At 35.6% G+C, this 23,865-nt stretch overlaps 1 long non-coding RNA gene across 2 annotated transcripts in view; it reads left to right on the forward strand.

Moving 5' to 3' along the window:
• The window catches only part of LOC145534215 (uncharacterized), a 540,985-nt gene extending 533,882 nt beyond the window's left edge, over positions 1–7,103 (forward strand). For both annotated transcript variants that reach the window (XR_014074349.1, XR_014074350.1), the window contains one exon: positions 6,940–7,103. This is a non-coding gene — a long non-coding RNA (uncharacterized LOC145534215). The remainder of the gene's footprint in view (positions 1–6,939) is intronic.
• The last annotated feature ends 16,762 nt before the right edge of the window (positions 7,104–23,865 follow it).

Below are 23,865 nucleotides of genomic sequence, written 5' to 3' on the forward strand. Positions count from 1 at the left end.
ACTTGCATTGGCAAGCAGAATCTTTACCACTAGCACCATCTGGGAAGCATATATATGTGTATATATATGTGTAAATTGATATGAGTGCACAACTTTAGAAAGTTCATATTTCAAAATGTTAACATGTCATGGATAAATTAAATCTGAGACCAAGCCATACTCTTTTCCAGAGTGAACTTATTTTTTAAAAGAATAGCTTCTAATTCTTCCCTAGCCATTCAAGCAATAGACTGAATGCAGGCCTGAAAGTATTAATAGAAAAGTGCCTTTTTGCAGAATGCCCTGTGCAAGGTGTCAAGTAGTGAAAGGTTACCACCTGACATCAGGGAAAAAAGACTAATTTTCTAAGAGAAAAATGTGGCAATTTAGTCGTATTCCATGAGATTATTTCAGTAGAGTGCTATCTGAAGAAGTAATGGCAAGCAAATATCCAGGAAATTATTGATGATATAAAACCTTTCTTGTTCTCCTCTAGACTAAAAACATTTTGGAAAGAAAAACAAAATGCTGATTTTTCAAAAATCTGCTCTTCCAAAGAGCAGATTGGAAATCTCAGAGTAAGTCTTACTGTTAAGTGTCTGCTGCTTTCTTTACAATCATTGTGTATCACCACAACATCCTATAAAACATGATATGCTGTAAATGGGGGAGAAAATAGTATCAGTACAAAATATTTGGAAAGAGAAGTTTCAGTTAGCCAGCCTGGCCTTTTGTCCTGTGTTAGTATCTCTTGAAAGCCTGATAGATGTGGGCTGACTTCTTCAGCAGAACATACTACCAAAGTCCACTCTTGGGATATTTATTAAAGTATTTAACATTTAAATTTATTTATTTCAAGGGCCTGGTATGCTGTGTTTCATGAAAAGATCAAGGGGTGGCTACCTCTTCTCTGGAACTTCCCTGGTGACTCAGGGGTAAAGAATCTGCTTGCAACACATGTTCAACACGAATTCAATCTCTAAATTGGGAAGATCTCCTGGAGAAAGAAATGGCAACCCTCTCCAGTATTCTTAATGGGAAATCCTTGGACAGAAGAGCCTCGCGGGTTACAAACCATGGGGTTGCAAAAGTTTGGGACAGGACTTAGCAACTAAACTGCAACAACCTCTTCTCTCATCTGCTGTAATTATTTTTGACCCTGAAGATTGTCAAAGAGTCTGCAGGTCTGTTATTTCTAATAATAACTACTGCTAGTGCTTGTAATCTACTCCTCAATTCTAAAGGAAAGAAAAATGAAATGTCTCCATGAGGCATTTGTCAGGAAGACATTTCTCTTCCAATTTCTATATGGATGCATCTGCCAGGAAATCCCTGGAGTGTCCAAGCTGCAAGGGAGCCTGGGATATGTAATCTTTAGCATTCTGGGTAAGTATTTGAGCTCATCCAGAATATTGTCTGTTGTTGATGCTTAGTCGCTATGCCATGTCCAACTCTTGCAACTCCATGGACTGCAACCCCACCACGCTCCTCTATCCACGGGATTTCCCAGGCAAGAATACTGGAGTGGGTTGCCATTTCCTCCTATAGAGGATCTTCAACACCCAGGGATGGGCTACCAACATCCAAAAGATAAATCAAGATGAAATGGCCATTAATTGCTGGAGGGAGATTAAGGAGTTGTTGGGAGAGATATGGGGAGAATTACAGCCATATTTTGTCTGAATGTGTCTAACAGTTTGACTGTCTCTCATTGATTACGTAGATGAACTGTATTACTCTCAGACCAACAATTAAGTATTTTACATTGCATTATAATAGCTACCCTTTTACTATTCAAAGTAATTTTCTTAAGAATGTGATACGGGAAAAACTACAAAACACCCAGATTGATATTTTATTTGATTGTGTTGGAGATATCTTCTACTCAATTGGTAAAACTGCTAAATCCTGAGTCTTTATACCAGATGACTTTTTAAGATTACTTTTCATGTAAGAAATAACAGTATTTCCATGCTAGGTAACAGAAAGTCATTTTTAGTCAATTTAGCTCATTTATAATCATACGAACAAGTGCACATTCGCATCCAGCATTACTTATCACAGGAACTAAACAACATAATCTACAACCAACCTAGTGTGAGATACCTGTCATAAACTTTAAACTTTACAGCATGTGAGCATACATGTAGAGCAAACTAGTTTGATTTATAAGCATTTTTAAAATAAAATAAATTGTGAGATACTTGTGTATGAAGAATTTTACGGTCCCACAATCATCTGAGTTATTCGTATTTTCCTGAAGCTTACACCCATTTTGCCATCCAGATATCATTGCTCCTTCCACATATCAATCATCCTCCATGCCATTTAGCTAGTCCTGAGACCAGGACATGGATACCCTTTCACCTTACTTTCCAATCCCAACTTATTGTTGTTATTGATGGACATTATTGTTTGGACGGAAAATGTTGCTTCTGGAACTGATCAGATGTCATGATTTGCATTGGCTTGCATGGAAAGAAAACTCTACTTACAAAACTGAGGAATGGAACACAATAGCATTTGTTTCAGAACTGTAATTATCTTGAGCCTTATATGTATTTCCGTCTCGTTTGTGTACATACTGTGTCATGCTTCGGTATTTGTAATCTGTGTCTGAAAATTACAAGCACGATTATATGGAGACTTCTCCTTTCTCCTCTCTAAAATGAGTAAGCCAGAAAACAAAAAGAAAAAAGGCATGTTTATGCTTCTTCAATTCCTAGTTTAAAAAGATGTACTTGTTTTATCTGACACTGGATTTAAATGAATAGTCTAACTTCTAAACAGAATCTGTTCCTGAATTGATTCCATAAACAATTTTGCTTGCTAGGGATTTCCTCCTAGTATTTGGAGAAATGGAGACTGGACATATTTGATATTAACTAACTTTTTTTTATCTTTTGAAAATCCTCACATAATGTTGTGCCTCACAGTGTACTGAAATGTGAAACAGCTACCTTTTGCCCCAAAGTGTAGCTGTTTCTGGTTAACACCTTATCCGTGAATTTCACAGACAGATGTTTTGCTTCCTTTCTGCACACTAAAACCTAGTGTTTTCAGGACTTAAGATCTTGGTCCTGTGACTTTAAACCACGACAGGCCCTGAGCCATCCAGCTGATATCAAGACTCAAAACAACTTTATTTACTTCCGAATATACTGGAGGGATGGGGGTGGGGTGGGGAAACCATGAACATTTTAATTTGAGCCAGCTGTGAAGCTTCCAGACCAGCCCTCTGCAGCCAGTGCTGCACCAAGATTAAACCAGGCAAAATGCCTGAAGAGATACTGAATAGGTTTGATACAAATTACATTGTCCTGCCTGTTTGAGAGTGCACATTACTGGCGTCATTAACCATAATCATCCTCAATTACAAGCACTGGATGCCTGCGTGCAGCAGCCCTGCAAATGCAGCCATTGTTTGCTCATGATGTCCATTCATCTTTAAAGCCATTGCCTCCCCTCAACGGACTCGAAGCCCTGTCCTCTCTCTTGTCCCATGATCCCCATTTCTCATTTATCTCCAAAACAGTGAAATTCATTAAAGTTCTTTCTTTGTCTTCTGACAATTCAATACTTAAAAAAAAAATCATTTTATTTATTTATTGTTGGCTGTGCTGAGTCTTCATTGCTATGTGAGCTTTTCTCTAGTTACAGCGATCAGCAGCTATTCTCTAGTTGTGGTCCGTGGGCTTTTCATTGCAGTGGCTTCTCTTGTTGCAGAGCATGGGCTCTAGGGCTTGTAGCTGTGGCACGTGGGCTCAATAGTTGTGGCACACGGCTCTGCTCGTAGGGGATCATCCTGGACCAGGGATCGAACCTGTGTCCCCTTACCACTGAGCCACCAGGGAAGCTCCTCAATATTGCTGAAGATACTGTTTTTCCTTACTCCAAGCTATGGAGTGTGTATCAGTTATTATAAATTTCAGATTAGCACTAGTGTATACTATCAGTTTGGTCAATTTTTTAAAAATAATAATTGTCTAATGATGATACAATGGGATTCATAAAGCTTTGTGTCACAATGCAATAGAAAAAGGGGGAAACAGATAGGGAATGTGCTTTACAACGATTATATTGCAACCTTTCATTATCAGAATCTGTATGCTTCCAGTTTAAGGCTGAACTCATCAAGAGTTTGGGGATATATGTTTTTAACATTTCTATTGAAATAATTTATGACCACTGTAGTAAAAAGTAGAGAGAAGCATAGAACTAGTGCAAAGAATTCTCATGTACCTTTCTTTCATGCACATTCCATGAATGTTAACATGTTTTCACATGTGTTTCATCATTCTCTTTCAATCTCTCTCTTTTTCTTTATCTGTGTATCTATTTATCTATGTGCGTGTGTATTTTTTTACATTTTTGCAAGACTCAAATTCTATATTTAAATACCCTTTTACCTCTAAATACTCCAATGAGTTTATAAATTCATTGTATTTATTAAAATAGAACATTCCTTTATGTAGGCAGAAAACAATTATCAAAAGGGAAGGAAAATAACGGTAATGCTATATTATCTAATCTATGGACCTTATTCAGATTTTTCCAGTTATGCCACTAATGTCCTTTTCTATTCCAGGATTTCAATCTCAGATGACACATTACTATTAGTTTTCATATCTGTCAGACTTAACATTGGAAAGTTCAGGCCTCAAATTTTGAATTGGACTAATTAGTCCAGATTATTCAATGCAGGTTATATAGTTTTTGTAAGAATCCAGCACGTACAGTTTGTCCCCAGAACATCATATCAATGGGTATTTTGTGTTGGCTTGTCCCATTACTGATGACATGCATGTCTGGCCATAGTTAAGGTTGTGTGTGCTCTAGCTCACAGGTAAGGCTGGAGAATGGAGATCATCTGCTAGCATTTGGTAGGTTCTTTTGTTTTTTCTAAGAAGATAATTTGTAATTTTGGAAGTTTCTGGGGTTTTGAGCACATTATTTTTGTGTGATTTACTTTGTGATTTCCTTGTCATTCTGCATTGTTTTTGGAGTAACTATGGAGCAACATAGATTTAAGTGACTGCCATTTTCCATGTTATGTGAAAGTATGAATGGGTCTGATAGGAAAGTATTTAAGTATGATTCTCTATGTTTTACTGGTTTATATGTTTTGCACTTGTAAACTTTTTTTAATACTAGGCACTATGAATAATGCCTGAGATACTAGCTGTTTGAGGGAAATAGTTATATTCTTTATTTTATTTACATTTTTATTGAAGAATCATGGGCTTACAATATTATATTAGTTTCAGGTAGACAAGATAGTGATTTGATCATACAAAATTATGAATATTTTATTAATTATATTTTCTGTGCTGTTTAGTACATTTTTGTGACTTATTATTACATAATGGTACTAACAGCTTGTACCTCTTATTCCCATCATCTAATTTGAATCTTCTTTTGCCTTTCTTCCCTTCACCCTAGTAAACATTAACTTGTTCTCTATATCCTTGAGTTTCTTTCTGTTTTGCTATATTTGTTCTTTGTTTTATATTTTAGATTATACATATAAATGAAAACATACAGTATCTGTCTTTTTCTGTCTGATTTATTTCATATAGTGTAATATCGTTTCAGTACATCCATGTTGTCCAACTGGCAATATTTCATTTTTTTATGGCTGATATTCTATTGATTTCCTTTCAGCAATGAAATCTTGCCACTTGGACAGCATGGATGGACCTAAATGATATTATGCTATATAAGACATATCACAGTTTCTTTTTTATCCATTTATCTATCAATGGACACTTAGGTTGTTTCTGTATCTTAGATACTGTAAATAATGCTGTAATGAATATTGGAGTGCATATATCTTTTTGAAATAGTGTTTTTGTTTTCTGCTGATAAATACACAGAAATAGAATTGCTGGGTTATATGTTAGTTTTTAATTTTTTGAGGAACCCCATTACCATTTTTCACAGTGGGTGTACCAATTTACCAATTTCCCATCAACCATGTACATGGGTTACGTTTTCTCCACATCTTCACCAATATTTGTCATTTCTTGTCTTTGTGATGATAGCCATTCTGTCAGATATGAAGTATCACGCACTCTGACTTCAAACTATATCACAAAGCTATTGTAATGAAAACAGGTATCACACACAAAAGCACATAGACCAATGGCACAGAATAGAGAGCCCAGAAATAAACCCACGCACATATGATCAGTTAATCTATGATAAAAGAGGTAAGAACATAAACTGCAGGAAAAACAGTCTCTTCAATAAGTTTATCTGGGAAACCTGGACAATTACATGTAAAAAAATTGAAAATAAACCGTTTCGTCACACCATGTAAATTCAATAAGTTAAAAATGGAATGACTTAAATGTAAGAACTGAAACTATAAAACTCCTGGAAGAAAACATAGACAGTATGCTCTTTGACATCAATCTTAGCAACATCTTTTTGGATCTGTCTCCTCAGGAAAGGTCAACAAAACAAAAATAGACAAATAAGACTACATCAAACTAAGAAACTTTTGCACGGCTAAGGAAGCTATTAACAAAACCAAAAGGCAACCTACTGAATGGGAAAATATATTTGTTAATGATATATACAATACAATAATAATATTTAAAACATAAAAATGGATACAATCAAGATAAAAAAATCCAAACAATTCAATTACAAAAGGATAGAGAACCCGAATAGGCATTTTTCCAGAGAAGACCTACAGATGGTTAACTAGCATATGAAAAGATGCTCAGCATTCCTAAACGTCAGGGAAATGCAAATCAAATCTATATTTCTTATTTCTAAGGAAAGATAAGTAGAGTGCAGGACAAGCAAAAAACTGGTATCAGTAATATACAAGAATCATGTACAACAAAGTTAGTTATTTTTACGTTTGGTTATTCAGTCCCTTTCATGGGTTTTGTTTGGGACTCTGCAGTAAATCTCACTGTATTTCCTGTCCTATTTCAATCTTTGCAGTGGACAAGGTGCAGACTGTATGGGAAGTTCTCTCAAACTCAAGTGGATTCAGTTTTGTATGTACAATTGTTGCTGACCTATTCGCCAAATCTTTCAGGCAAACAAAACCAAACTAAAAGTAGGAGATTGTCTTGTGTGTTTTTAATAAAACTCCTTTCAAACAATGAAATATCGACAGGGCTTTTTTGGGTTTTTTTTTTTGCTGGAAAGATACAAGTCCTTAAAATTCATTTAATTATCATGCCAAAAATTTTATATCCTTTTAAATATCACTGTAAATCTAGAAATTAAAATTCATGTATTGATCACTAAAAAAATTTTATCCTGAATTTATTTAATGATAAAACCATTAACATGAATTTTATCTAAAGCTTCTTATGTTTGTTTTTATGTTATTCATAGATTTTTAATTTTTGTATTTTTCTTTTAGTAAGAGAAATGGTATTTAAAAATATTTCCCTTAGATATGGGATACAGAATCTGTTACTGAGATTTCATACTTAATCTGTCATTTAATATGTATGAATAGGTGTGGAAGTAAGTCTCTCTGAAGCATCCTAGAATTCAAAGACAGTTGTCAGATAGATAGAAATAATGAAGGGGAAAAGGAAAAAAGAATCAGTCTGATAACTTAATGTTATGAAAATCAAGTTTATACCTCCTCCCTCTCCCAGAACACGGTCTGAAATCCAGAAGCGGGCCCTCGCCTGAACCAGACCATGTTGGCACCCTGATCTCAGACTTCCAGTCTCCAGAAAACATGAAAAATAAATTTCTGTTGTTATAAGCCACCCTGTCTCTGATACTTAGACAGCCCACACTAAGACATTTGACTAAATAATTCCTCTTATTATTTAGAATAAATTATCTAAGCTACTAGTGTTGCAGGGAATCCCACACACACACACATAAAAAAGAAGAATCTTCCTTCAGGAAAACTAAAGCAAAATATCTGAGCATATTTCTGAAATGTCCAGCAATAATTTTAAGCAATATTTGTCATATTCTGCAATAGACAGAATATTCTTCACCATTTTCTTTACAGATGCTTCTTGGAATTCCCCATTCCAAGTGATCCTAATAATAATATCTGCAGTTAGCTATTTACCATATGAGTTTAGCACATTCCAAGCTCTGTCCTAATTGCTTTAAGTAAGCATATTATCACCCTTACAATGCACTATAATTTAGGTTCTAATATTGCACCAGTTTTAAAGATGAGAAAACTGAAGAAAAGAGTTTAGGTAACTTGTCTGAGGTTTTCCAGCTACTGAGTGGACAAAAAATGTCACTATGTTAACAGAGCAGGCAGTTAGAGCAGAGGATGTCTGAGACACATTTGACTTCAGTGTTCATGCTTTTTGATCAACAACATAGAAAACTATAGTGCATAATTTGGGAATTTGGTATATTCAATTCTGACATATACACTTAAAGTGCTAGGGAAAAAAAAAATGTATTAGTCACTCAGTCATGTCTGACACTTTTATGGACTGTAGCACACCAGGCTTCTCTGTCTATGGAATTCTCCAGGCAAAAATACCGTAGTGGGTGGTCATTCCCGTCTCTAGGGGATCTTCCTGACCCAGGGATCGAACTCAGGTCTCCTGCATTGCAGGTAGATTCTTTACCATCTGAGCCACCAGGGAAACCTAAGACCAGGGAAACATCCCTTAAAAAGCATGTAAACAGCCCTTAAAACATCCCTTAAAAAGCATGTAAACATCCCTTAAAAAGCATGTAAAAAAGCAAATTAAAAATTTGCCATTGCACATTTTCAAATTTTGCATTTTAGCTTGCAGTGTTTGATTGATAAAACTCACACTTTAGAGATCAAAATACTACAAGTATACAGTATGCATTAAAAATAACATTTCCCACCAGATCGTATGTATGGTAGAGCAGATGGCCTTTGTTTTTGAACCTGAGTCTCCTCCACTGCAGACAGATTCTTTACTATCTGATTCTTTCAGTTCATAAGTTCTTTCAAAAATCTCCCCAACCTTCGATTTCTGAATGCTCTTAATCAGGTCTTTCTCACCCCTGGATAATAAGGTCTACTATTGTACAGGCCATTTGCACTTGAGTGAAATACAAGCAACGATCCTTTGAAGACCTTTGAGCTTAAAATTTGATATTTTAAAACTGTGTGAAATACTAAAATCTTAACAGAGTGACACAGATAATTAGTTGCTTAAAAAATTACTCAAATGTCGGGCAATGATTCTGTTCTACATTGAAGGTCTAGGAACCTTGAATGAGGAATTCCAGGTAGTGATCTCTCAGCAATGGTAGTTGTATCAAACTCCTAGAGAGGCAAAGTGACTTTGTAAGCCATTCTTATTACCTTCAGACCTTAGGGAAGAAGTGAATAACATCTGATGCAGGGAAATGTTTGACAAAATTATTTTTACAATTCCAAAAATGTTTGAGAAACATTTCAAAAATGTTTGAAAAAATTATTTTTACAATTAAAAGGAATGTATGGGCAAATTAAAGGAAAACTCATATAATTAGTATGAACCGTAGGAGTTCTGTGCGCATTGGTAAACTCTCTTGTGGAGCTATTTCCCCCTTCTCACATTTTTTTTTTTTAACTGTATGAAATAAAATTATAAACATTTTTAAAGCTTACATTGTTACAAAAATGTAATCCACATGATTCTTGCATCAGATCTTTTTGAGTTTTTATTAGAAATGCAACTTTTTAGATTCAGTCCCAGACCTGCTGAATAAGAATCAAAAGCAGTTGAGTCTGGACAGGGGCTGATTTAAACATCACAGGTGAACTTTGTGCTTCTGAAGATTTAAGGGCTGCTGGAATAGAGACTACGTATGGCCCATAGAACATAAAAATAATATTATACCAGTTCATAAATATATATGTGTGGTCAGTTGTGTGTTGTATATATACATACGTACATGTATATGTGCACATATATGCGTGCTCAATTGCTCAGTCATGTCTGACTCTTTGCGACCCATGCCAGGCTCCTCTGTCCATGAAATTTTTCAATCAAGGATACTGGAGTGGGTTGCCATTTTCTACTCCAATAGACATACACACATGCACACACACACACATATATATGTATATGCATGTATATGTTTAAAATTTAAACTATTGAAATTGCAACAGTAAATTATGAAGTGATAAAAAACTACAATAATACAGAAGATGTAGCATACAATTTTTTTCAGATCACTTGCCTGGAAAAGGATAAATGAAAGAATATATGAATTATATATGAAACACATTCACATATACTCCTTGATATATATGGTGATAAAGCCAAATGTTTCTTTCTGAGTTCAGCTTTCTCATTCCCATTGGCTCTATCATCAACACCCAAGCCCCAGTATTCACACCACTCCATCCTGCTCTTTAAAAGTAAACACCAGAAACTACATAGGACTCACCACATCTCCTTGTTGAAAGGAAGCAATAGCAAGAACCAAAATTGCCAAATTGCACCAAGTACCTAAAAAGTCTGGGAAGCCCGCTTTATTTAGGTTCTCTGGGGCCTCACCAAGACAGTGTTAGGCCTGCTCTTTCACCCTGATTGCAGTCGACGGCCATCCTCACACCATCATCATTCCTGCCATCGCAGTGTATCTCTTGATTTCCTTGAGTCCTAATACTCAATTTCAACCATAAGTTTTGCATCCTGATTCAAAGCCTTTGATGCAAATAAAGAGATACTAAACCACAGAATATCCATGGGGAAAAATTAGGGAAGAAACACAAAATATACATTCTAAACCAAATTAAGTTGACATTCAGTGCAGCCTCATTCATACCCTGTGTGTGTGCTAAGTTGCCTCAGTCATGTCCAAATCTTTGTGACCCTATGGACTGTAGCCTGCCAGACTCCTCTGTCCATGGAATTCTCTAGACAAGAATACTGGAGTGGGTTGCCCTACCCTCCTCCAGGGAATCCTCCTAATTAACCCGGGGATAGAACCAGCGTCTCCTGCAGCTCCTACAATGCAGGCAGATTCTTTACCACTGAGCTACGAGGGGGTGGGGGTAGGGGTGAGGAAGAACCATTCATACCTTATAAAAAAGCAAATGCCATACTGTTTTTTCATGAATTGTTTGGTGGGGAAAGTTTTTTTTTTAAATAATAATGACAGCTTGTATTTATACAGTGTTTGACAGCTTTGAAAATATTTTCGAATATAAATATATTTAAAATATATATTCGATCTAAAATAAAAATATATTTGATCTAAAATAAAACCAAGTTCAGTTCAGTTCAGTCACTCAGTCATGTCTGACTCTTTGCGACCCCATGAATTGCAGCACACCAGGCCTCCCTGTCCATCACCAACTCCCGGAGTCTACCCAAACCCATGTCCATCGAGTCAGTGATCAAATTAGGGAATGCGTTATCACCATTTCTAAAATAAAGAGACTGAATAGGATATTTCTCTTAGTTCACACAGGTATTAAGAGTAATCAAGTCTTATTCAAAATCAGATTCCAAATCCAGAAAATTTCCTCGGAATTGATATTTTAAGTAGGGAATCTTAGGACAAAAATAAAGGTGGTAGTCAAGGTAACCATAGTTGAATGTAATGAGATTTTGGCAAATGCATTCTAGTTGTTCATTCTGATGTCATGTTGTATCACCTGGATTAGTTTTTCACCAACCTTGAAAAGCAGTTGTTAACAACTTTGTCTTTTCCAGGGTATGATAGCCATGAAGTCTAAGATGAGAAGAAATGGGTGTGGGTGAGATATATATAAAGATAATATTAAATACATTCTAGGACTCCTTTAAACAGAGAATTTACTGAATAGATTTTTATCCTTATATAATGCTTTGTAGTTGTTTGATGTTTATTGGAAATATAGAAACAATAACAAGTGCTATGTTAAGAGGTCAACATTTTGAAGCTCAGAAGACACGATAAAGCGCTTCTAGATTTACCTATACCATCACCAAGAGAACAATGTAAGGTATTTTAGACATAAAAATTTACCAATATATAGAGTTCAAGGGTTAATCAAGAAAAAATAAGGAGCTTGTTCCAATTTAAAAATATTTTTATGCAGCTAAATGTATACACTTAAAAAGCAATGACTTGAAATTAGAGTATAATTCAAGTGCAGTAGGAAGTTGAGATTTACAAAATGTTTCAAACATACAAATCATTCTTTATACTGCTACCTCATTGCTAAAAGAGAAGATAGAATCAAATTATATGAAAACTGCAGAAAACTAGATCAAGAATCTTTTTTTAGATGACATGTCTTCAGCAACATGACTGTAATACTTAAAAACTCAGCAAACCTCTAAGCTTTCCACTTTTTTGTTGTTGTTGTTTGTTTGATTTAGTATGAGTGTATCCTTTTATTGATGGAAAACTGCACCACTGAAATATTTTCTGCTAGAGTCTATTTCAGAATCCCTGGAGGTTTAAATAACTTTAAGTCACTCTGAAGAATACCAATTGACCTCCGAATAGGTCTTACTTGAATGCTCTTTATTTCCAAAAGAAATCAGAGCACTAGGAAGATTTAGAAAGTCAATCAATTTTTATAGAAAAGTGAAACAGTAATTTGTCCAATAGTTCATGTCAGTAGACAAAAGTAGAATATGACTTACGCCAAATTTCAACTGAACTAGAATTAAATATAGGATTTTCGCTTACATGAAGGCTAACCTGAATCATACATAATTACGTTGAAATAATACAGAGGTCCATAGGCTTAGATACACATTATGGAAATAGAATCACTATGCAAATCACATGAACATTTTCATGGAGTGAAAATAATATTGTATCTCTGAGAATTCATCTCTGAGAAATTCCCTCTTGCAAATCCACATAATCCATTTATTATCATATGTGACATTTATGATAGGATTTGGGGATGTAGAGTAAGGGGAGTCGAATTGGTATTTGGCAAGTGACATTTCAAAGTAGGAAATTAAATTACAAAGAGGCTAAATGTTGCACCACAGAACCAAGGGGTTCTGTAGCAGAGGCTCCAAAGTCATTTTCAGTCTGCTCTCTAAAGGATCATTTCCTAGTTTATGCAGAAAGCCCAACATTTCGGTGGTAATTAACAGAAGTTAATCCAGATGATTGTCTGTGGAATAGTCTTCATGAACTTACAGGATGTGAATTAACTGTCTGTTGTGAAGAGAAAAAGACTATTGTGGAAGTAGATTCATCACACCGAGAAGAGATATAGAATTGTCTATTTCACACTGATCAGCTGCAAAGTCATCTCACTTCAGCAAATGTCCAACTGAATGACACAGAATGTTTATAATAAACATTTTGTTCCACAGTTTTTACAAATCATGCAGCCAACTTACATCTTACTTCTGTAATATCCATCATTGTCAACATCAAGTCCTCTATAATTTAGACCTTGCAGCAGCTCTGCTATGTTTTCTAAATTAATTAAAGAGACAAATTTTGGGCCCATTGAAATCTGATAATATCAAACACTGGTATGAAAAAACATTGCTTGTACAGGTCTACAGGTAACTTTGCCTGGTTATCTGCTTCCAGAATGCATGACTCCTTATTTAGATCTTCAAATATTAAATTTGGTTTTATTAAATATTTATGATATCAGCATATACTTTATATTATAAACATCACAGTATTTGTGATTTATAGCATAATGGTATAGATTAGAACACTGACAACTTTCCAAAATCTGAAACTAAGTTTCCAAATTTGATTTTATACAATATTAAGAAAGTTTTATAATAGTATAGATAATTAAAAGCTGTAGTACAAGAAATTTAGAAGTCTCCTTGGAAATTATCTAAGCAGGTCCCCTTGTTTTATAGCTGAGAAAACCAAGACACAAAGGTATTCAAGTGAAATGCCCAAGTTTGGACAGTTATTTGGTAGCAGAATCATATAATTTAAACTCTAATGAAAGATTTTAGGTTAAAATAAACTTACTAACATGTTCTTAACATAGATTTAAGAAGAAAGTAGGTGCTTATAATACATCAAGGGCATGATGAGCAGACATTTTACATATAAAAAGTATGCTCCATGGGAACTATCTCCTCATCACGTTCCTGATGTGTCATAAAAGATAGCCAGACTCATTTTTATTCTCCCTAACACTGATTGGCATCATATAGCTCTTTTCTTGTATCCATTGGTACCACCCATCTAAGCCTCCATATCAGAAAATTCACTCTTGCTATATTTTCATCATCCTTAAAGTGACGCAAATCTAGTCAATATTCTCTTACTCCTCCCTAGTGACTCCGTGGTAGAGAATCGGCCTGCCAATGCAAGAGACGCAGATTTGATCCCTGGGTGGGGAAGATCTCAAAGAAGGGATATGGCAGCCCACTCCAGTATTCTTGCCTGGAGAATCCCATAGAAAGAGGCGCCTGGAGTGTTACAGTTCATGGGGTCGCAAAAGAGTCGGACATGACTTTATGACTAAAACAACAACAAACAACAGCTACATTTGCAAGTTTGCCACCCTGAACTGTCCCAATAGAGCAACCTAATAGCTTTCCTTATTCCGTCTTCTAATTTATTCTCTTTTTAATTTATTTTTAATTGGAGTATAATTGCTTTACAATTGTGTTAATTGTAAATATTGTGTTAATTTCTGCTGTACAACAACGTGAGTAAGCTATAAGTACATGCATATCCCCTCTCTCTTGAGCCTGCCTTACCCTACCCCCACTCATCCTAACCCTCTAGGTCATCACAGAGCACAGAGCTGAGCTCCCTGTGTTATATAGCACCTCCCATTAGCTGTCTATTTTGCACATTATATATATATATACATATATATATATATATATATATATATAAATGTCTAATTTATTCTTTGCTTAGTTACCAAAATGTTGTTCTCATAAATACCCTCACGTTGATGATTTCCTAGGTTCCAAATCTTACCTTATTATAGCCTTCCAATCCATTACTGTCCCTCCTTTCCTCAACCTTTATATAAAATCTGCTGACACAAGTAAGCAAATTTAAGAAACCTGGCCTAAAGATGCATTTTATTTGATGTCTGCAAAGTAAATACAAATACACATATTTGTATTTACTTAGGATGGACGTGAATCTTCTGTTTCACCACAGGCCCAGCACTCCCTATTGTCTTATTTTCATCTGCTTTATGTTTAACAGGTGAAAAAGACAACTGATTGTTTGAACCTAGCTACTTAGAGGCCTCCAGACAATGGTCAATGTCTTCACACAGGATATTCCCACTACTTTAATGCGCTCATCCTATTTGCCCACCCCTAAAGCTTCCACTGGGCTTTTCCTGGTGGGTCAGTGATAAAAAAATCTGCCTGCCAATACAGGAAATGCAGGTTCAGTCCTTGGGTCAGGAAGATCCCCTGGAGGAGGAAATGGCAACCCACTCTAGTATTCTTGCCTGGCACATCTCATGGACAGAGAAGTCTGGCAGGCTACAATCCATGGGGTTGCAGAGTCAGACACGACTTCATGACTAAACAACAAGAAAGTAGCTTCCATTTGATTTTCAAAACTTAGCTCAGACATTGAATTTCTAGGAATGCTGTCCTGATATCTTCTCTATCTCAGAGCTTTATCAATCCCTTAACGCATGGAGTATCTCTGTAACTTGTATGCACTTAATTTCTTTTCAAACTGAGTTATAAATTTTTACATTTCAAGAAATCTGTATCAATAAATGGTAAGAAAGGCTTTTCTTGATTATATCAATTAGCTTATACTTGGTACATGGTAGATATTCAATGAAAGAATAGAATCAAAATATTTCTCTAGACTCAGTTATATCAACCTTAAGGTATTCTTGATTTCCTGAACAATTCTATATGCCCACTAATGTTTTCTTCCTCCCTTTCTTATTCATAGTTCATGGGAAAATGATGTCATTGAATTTCATTTGGTGAATAAATTGGTTAAAATATTTGATAAGACTCTTCTGTGGCTCACAATAAGAAGCTATTCTGTCATTGGTTTGCTTGAAAAAAAATTTTAATATTAGAATACATTTTGAAGTTTGTCATTTATCAATGACAGTAACAAAAAAGTTACTATTTTTTGCTATTACAAATTCTGCATGAATACTGTTGCACATCAGTTCAATTCAGTTCAGTCGCTCCGTGGTGTTCGACTCTGCATGGACTGCAGCAGGCCAGGCTTCCCTGTCCATCACCAAATCCTGGAGCTTCCTCAAACTCATGCCCATCCATTCATTTATGCCATTCAACCATCTCATCCTCTGTCATCCCTTCTCCTCCTGCCTGAATCTCTCCCAGCATCAGGGTCTTTTCAAATGAGTCAGTTCTTTGCATCAGGTGGCCAGAGTATTGGAGTTGCAGCTTCAGCATTAGTCCTTCCAATGAATATTCAGGATTGATTTCCCTTAGGATTGACTGGTTTGATCTCCTTGCACTCCAACAGACTTGTCTCAAGAGTCTGCTCCAACACCACAGTTCAAAAACATCAATTCTTTGGGGCTCAGCTTTCTTCACAGTCCAACTCTCACATCCATACATGACTACTGGAAAAACCATGGCTTTGACTAGACGGACTTTTTGGTAAAGTAATGTGTCTGCTTTTTAATATGCTGTCTAGGTTGGTCATAGCTTTTCTTCCAAGGAGCAAAAGTCTTTTAATTTCATGACTGCAGTCAAAATCTGCAGTGATTTTAGAGCCCAATTAAATAAAGTCTGATACTGTTTCCACTGGTTCCCCATCTATTTGCCATGAAGTGATGGGATCATATGCCCTGATCTTTAGTTTTTTGAATGTTGAGTTTTAAGAAAGCTTTTTCACTCTCCGTTTTCACTTTAATCAAGAGGCTCTTTAGTTCTTCTTCACTTTCTGCCATAAGGGTGATGTCAGCTGCATATCTGAGGTTATTGATATTTCTCCCAACAATCTTGATTCCAGCTTGCACTTCATCCAGCCCGGCATTTCTTATGATGTACTCTGCAAATAAGTAAATAAGCAGGGTGACAATATACAGCCTTGATATACAGCTTCACAAATAGATTTTACCTTGAAACATGCTCAAATATACAAAGTATTTATAAAATATTCATAAGGAGTATACTGTGCATTTAGATGAACAAAATTAGAGCAAGATAATCACTGAGAAATGGAAATGTTCAAAGTTTGATGCACATTTTAATTGTGAAAAGTATCTAATACATTTGATGACATATTTAATATAAAGTTAACATTATTACACCTAATATTGACTGGTAATTATCGAATGGCATTTTACTTCTCTGTTTACAATCCTCCAGTGATTTTCTTCCTCACGCAGAAAATGAAATCCAAAGTCCTTATCATCTTTAAACCTCCCACATTCAAAAGGTCTTTGACTTCACTTTTATTCTGTCTCCTCTCCTCTCCAGCCACACCAGCCTGCTTGACCTTCCTGCAATTTTCCAGGGACACTAACATCTCTTGGGTTTAAAATTTTTTTCTTCTTAGATTTGCTAATAACCCTCTGTCTCTAGATACCCCATGCTTCTTCCCTCACTCTGCAATACATCTCTGCTCAGATAACCTCTTATCTAAGAGGCCTTCCTGAATATCCCACATGAATGACAGACCTTCATACCATTGTGCACTATTTTCCTAGGCTACCTTGGTCATCTTCCTAACACTTCTCATAATCTGACATGTCAGGTACATGCTCAGTCCTTTGTGTGAGATCTGAATCTCTCAACAGAACATAAGTTCTGCAAGGACTAGTACTTTGCTTTGTTCCTACCATGTATGTCACAGACATTGAAAATAAATAATAAGTGACTACATTAAGATTTCAAATAAAGAATACTTCATGGAACTTGCTTTGGGAAGTACAGCTCTAAGCATTTTTCTAAAGCATAATTTAAAATTTGAACTTAATCTTATTTGGTCATATTTCCACTAAACAAAAAATAACCATCCTGACTAAATAGTTACACTTAACATGTAGGCAACAATATTTGAAATAAGAAAAAAAATGTAAATGTATATAAAAAACTTAAGTAAATTTAGAAAATGTTTGATATTCTGCTAAATCTCTTAACCATACCCGTATTTATTTGCATGTAAGTGTAATCTAACTATTCTCCAAAAGAAAAGAATCTTAATTATTTAGGATATTATTTAGTAATATTTTAAAATATATAAATGCTTTACTTCAAACTTAGTATTACTAACAAGTCCTACCGCAAGTAGATTCTGCTTCCAGGAGATATATTCTGAAATCTCTTTTAGACTTATATGCTTTTATTAGAATAAAACTTCTGAGCATTTAAGTATTTTTGAATATTCAGTCTTTTCATCATAAATTACTATCTCAAAAGAGTTTAATTGGAATAGGTTTTAACTATCCAATGTCATAGAATGGAATAATAATGTAGGGGCTCATTTGTACCCTCAACTACATTTCCACTCATTATGTCCTCTATTTGATATTGCATTAAGCTACAGAAAAGGTGAATCAGACATGCCATTAAGATTGGCGAGGCTTAAAATCAGTAGAGTGGATAAAAAAGGTATTACTCAAATGTGTCAAAATGGAACCCAACCATGCCTGATCTTTAATGAGTCCATTATAAGCTGTATTGATGAAAAAAGTTTGCCAATCATCACAAGACATATCACAGGGATGGTTAATATGCTGGAATATTTTAAGATATGATCATTGAAATAAGCTGTCAGCATATGTTTAAGTGACAATCAATCAACTATTGTTTATTTCATAAAAGCACTGAGTTAAGAATCACTAGAAATATAAAAATGAATGGAAATAGTAGCTGCCTTAAAGGAAGTCAGCACTAAAGATGGAGTAGAGGATATGCACATTTGTATAAATTATCTGTTAGTCCTAATTTTCTTTATTTGTAAATAAAGAGGTTAGTCTACTTAATTTATGAGCTCTTCGTTTTGCCTTTTAACATCTTTTTTTTAAAAAAATTCCCTTTTGTATTTACATGCTTGAACAACAACAAAAATAAAAATATATTATATTGAGAAGTCCCCTAAAATCTATCTCTGTAGATAACACCATTTATTAGTTTCTTATATATGTTTCCATGTAATTCTTCTATGTAAAGCAAGCAAATATGAATATACATTCCTCATACTTTTTAAAATAAAAGGTATCATATAATATGTAAATAACCTTGAATTTTCTAAGTGAACTAAATTCTATAAGTATAATACTTTACCATTCTTGTCTACAGCTGCATAATATTTCAACATGTTTATTTAACCAATTCCTTAAAGTGGACGCTTAGAAGGATTTTTTTCTTGTTTGTTTTTTAAATTGTTTACTGTAACAAATAATATGGCAACACGTATTTGAGTCCTTATAATGGCCTCCCATGGGCTTCCCTGGTGGCTCGACGGTAAAGAATCTACTTGCGATGCAGGAGACACAAGTTTGATCCCTGGGTCAGTAAGATCCCCTGGAGAAGGAAATGACAACCCACTCCAGTATTCTTGTCTGGAGAATCCCATGGACAGAGGAGCCTGGCATGCTACTGTCCATGGGGTCGCAAAGAGTCAGACACAACTGAGCGACTAGTGCTCAAAGGCCTCCCATGGCCACCAGGCCGAAAGGCAAATGCACTTCATTCCCCTCTAGAGGGTTGATATTATATTGCATTCCCACCAGCAATTTATGAAGCTTAATTCCATTTTCTAAATTAAAATCCTACACATTTCTTAAAAACACAAAAATGAAGCCAGACCATAGTTACCATGGTAAAATAAAATATAGCTGTACAGTAGCCAGGCTTCCCAGGTGACACAGTGGTAAAGAATTTGCTTGCCAGTGCAGGAGACACAGGAGATGTGGGTTCGATCCCTGGATGGGGAAGATCCCCTAGAGGAGGGCGTGGCAATCCACTCCAGTATTGTTGCCTGGAGAATCCCATGGACAGAGAAGCCTGGTGGGCTACAGTCCATGGGATCACAAAGAGTCAGACACGACTGAAGCGACTGGGTGTGCAGTACATAGAGTAGCCAAGAAAAATGTATTGTTTCCTTTTTATGTAAACACAGTGACATGAAAGGTACTTTTAGTCACGGACAGCAGTTTTGATTTCCATCACACAAGAAAACTTTTTCTTCAGTAGAAGGAAAAAGATCACCATTCATTCTAAATGTTTTCTCCTATCTTTTGGCATGTTAGGTGTCCCCTAGTACCTTCCTCATCCAACTAGCCATTCTGATTTTCTCACTTAGCAATTTTGTGCAGCCAAGAGAAAAAATCTCTTCTTAGTTGATAAAAATCTTTTTTTCTTGTCTTTAATGTTTTCTAGATTTTCGGATTTAACTGATAAAGGACTGTCCTAAAATCCAAACAAAAAACTCTGTCCAAGCGGATAAGTGATCATGAACCCTGAACACAAAATTGTGGAAAACCCATTTTAGAGTCATTCTGTTGTGAACCATTCTCAGGCACATTATTCCGTTGCCAAGAGCTCTGACTATTCTCTAGCTGTTATCTGACTGTATTTGTGAACGACAGGAAAACCAGACCCAGCAGCTGCAGAAAAAGAGAGTCTTGGCAAGATTAGAACAGCCAACCAGATGACAGGGGAGTAAATTGCTCCAGTCAGGTCTACATGAGTTAGATTCTTATTATATTCTTTCCCTTTTTAAGTTAATTGAGCCAACTTTTTCATGTAAGAAAAAGGAATTTGTAAATATTTTCATTTCAGTTAATCAGCTAAGAACTAGATTTCAGAGTCCTAGAGAGAAAAGGAAAAGGGCATCAGATTCATCTGGGAGTCTATGTTTCTCTGAAATTTATTGTTCTTAGACTTATGTTGGCTACACAGAACTAGTATCTCCCTTCTCTTTTGGAGGAAACTGAATTTTACCTTTCTTAGTTGGAAAGTATTCCCATTTGGTGTTGAACTCTTTAGAATCATTAGAAATATCACATGGTCAATCTTTGAACAATAAAGAGTCTCTACTTGCTCAAAGGTCCAAAGGCCATAGATGTAGTGTTCCAGAATTATATATATATATATATATATATATATATATATATATATATATATATATATATATATATATATACATCTTGAGTACATCCCCCAAAACTTGGGAGGTATTATTTTCCCCTGTTAATATATAAGGGAAATATAGTTGAAAGAGATAACTTCTAAAAAGGAAATATTTGATAAGCAGCATCATTGAATTTGAAATCTAGTTCTCATACCATATTTTTCTTGGGAAGAAAAGATAGAATGCTGCCTCAAATTTTGCTTTTTACATACAGAGAGTTCATTCTCATTATTCACGGTAGTTATATTGTTTAAAGTCAACACAAACATTGAATTAGCAAGTACCAGAAACCTTATTGCCAGGAGAAACATAGGAATGCTCCAAGCCTCTGGTCACATTTCATCAAGTGATCAATGTTTTACATGTGTTTCTGCTTAAAGATACCTTATTTATTGATTTCTTAACACTGAATATACAGACACCACTATAACTCAAGCCTGAGTAAATCTTATCTATCACATGCATTTTCTCTGTAAGGCATGTTACAACTTTCTTGCAAACAGCACTTCAGCAAACACTGTAGTTGAGGGCCAGATTAAACAGCAAAACCACCCACAAAAGGTACCAAAACGTGAAAAACTAAACATGCCACAGAAAGAACACTTGTGTGCAGTTTGAGAGCTGACACCAGGAGGCAGAGCATCACTTTGTTCAACCTTAACTGGGAACATGTGCATCTGACAACTCTACTTTTTGCCCCTCTACACATGTTCATGAATGACCAGGAAATCACTTGTGAGAATGTTGTCTTGGGGGTTACAAGTAAAGTTTAGTGAGTAGGTGGTAAATTCTACGATTAGAAATGGTAGAAGTTGAATCTTTACAAAAACCTGTAAGACTCCAAAATCCATGGGCAGAACCTCATTGTAGACAGTCTATGTAAAACTTCACTCACTGTCTAAAATCAAATGCAAATTCAATGAGATTTTTTTTACATGAATATGATTTCTAGGGCCATTCAGTCTTCAGATGTCTGGTTCAGTTTATTCAAATTCCTCAGAGTGGTAGCTCTGGGCTCACTGATGTCATTTGATGTATTTCCACATCATTTTCTCACTTCATCTTCTGATTGACATTTGTTTCTGTTTAGGCCAGAGAGACCAGAATTGCAATTTAAGTCCTATTTCTTCAAACACACTATTAAATACTATCTAACTTGGTAGTGATATGATATTCCCAGAATAATACAAGTCAAATTCAACTCCATTCAAGAAATAATTATTGTGCTCTTTGTTTTAGTACATTTCAGCTTCCTAATAATTTTACTTCTTCATTGATGATTCTCTGAAATACATTCCCTAAGTAATTTGTAGGCCTGCGCCTTTAAAATCCTTCTATATTATGAAGTGAACACATTTAAATGACTGTCATGATATTTTTCCTTACCTCCAAAAATATTCAGCACTTCTATAAGTGGCTTTTCTAAAAATGTATATATATTCCAACTCTCTCTCTTTCTTTGTGTGTGTGTTCAGCCCCTCAGAAATGTTCAACTCTTTGCGATCCCATGGACTATAGCTCACAAGGCTCCTTGTCCATGGGATTTCCTGGCAAGAATACTGGAGTGGGTTGCCATTTCCTCCTCCAGGGGATCTTCCTGACCCAGTGATCGAACTCCTGTCTCCTGTGTCTCTTGTCTTGGCAGGCAGATTTTTTACTAAGCCACCTGGGAAGACCCTCTCTTTACCTACATATAAATACATACATACATATATATCATATATTTCAATAATTATCTGAGCATTTATTACAGGTCATCCATCTCATTGAAAATATTACAAGTTTCATTTTTTAGTAAAAGCCATGCTTTATATCTATATGATTGTCACAGAGAAAATACAATGAAGAACTAAGTACAAGAGAAGGGAAAATGCCCAGACTAGAGATCTGGAAACAGTACTACCAAGGTCAAATTATCCTTTGAGGAGTGTGAATTCCTTTCTCAAAGATCCTTCCTGTCTCTGATGCCCAGGACATCATTATTAATAAAGAAAAATGTCTAAATGTGTGACTCCAAAATACAAGAGTTAACCTTGGGGTTTAAGTGTGAACCACTATCACCGTGATCTTTGGGACACTGTCAACAGGTTTTTTTTATGACAGCAGTGGATAAGTAGCTGTCCTAGACTGAAAAATTCATGTGGCAGCCAAGAAAGAAAGGCAAAAGACATCAACCTTCCTGTCTGCTTCTTGCTCCATATGTTGGAAGTTGGGGATAAGATGATAAGGGCTGTCTTGTCAGATTGGGCTGCCGTAACAAATTATCAGAGATTAGGTGATTTAAACAACCACCTACTCACAGTTTGCTTTGTCACAGTTCTGAAGGATAGAAGGCCAACATCAAGGTGCCAGCCAGCCAATTTGGCTTCTTGTGAGGGCTCTCTTCCTGGCTTGCAGATAGCCACTTTCCCGCTGTGTCCTCACATGGCAGTAAACAACAGTGAGCTCTCTAGAATTTCATCTTATAAAGACCCTAATTACCTCCATAAAATTTCCATCTCCAAACATAGTCCCATTGAGTGTGAGGGATTCAACATATTAGTTTGTGGCAGTATCGGGTTGTACATTACCAACATTTAGTATATGATAGGGAGTCAGTTAATGGATCAGAAAGGAGACTTGAGATGGAAAGCATAGAACTTTCTAATCACCTGAAGAAGTTGTGACAACAGCAGTTAATAGGAGAAATCAGTTACACTATTGTATTTGTATGGCAGGCTGGTAGTATAGGTCATAGTACTGACATATATATAAGAAGGAAGCAAAGACTCTACACATGGACATCACCAGATGGTCAGCACTGTAATCAGATTGATTATATTCTTTGCAGCCAAAGATGGAAAAGCTCTATACAGTCAGCAAAAACAAGACCAGGAGCTGACTGTGGCT

This window comes from Giraffa tippelskirchi, chromosome 14 (assembly GCF_054371585.1).
Source record: "Giraffa tippelskirchi isolate mGirTip1 chromosome 14, T2T-mGirTip1v1.2.pri, whole genome shotgun sequence".
NCBI classification, from domain to species: Eukaryota; Metazoa; Chordata; class Mammalia; order Artiodactyla; family Giraffidae; genus Giraffa; species Giraffa tippelskirchi.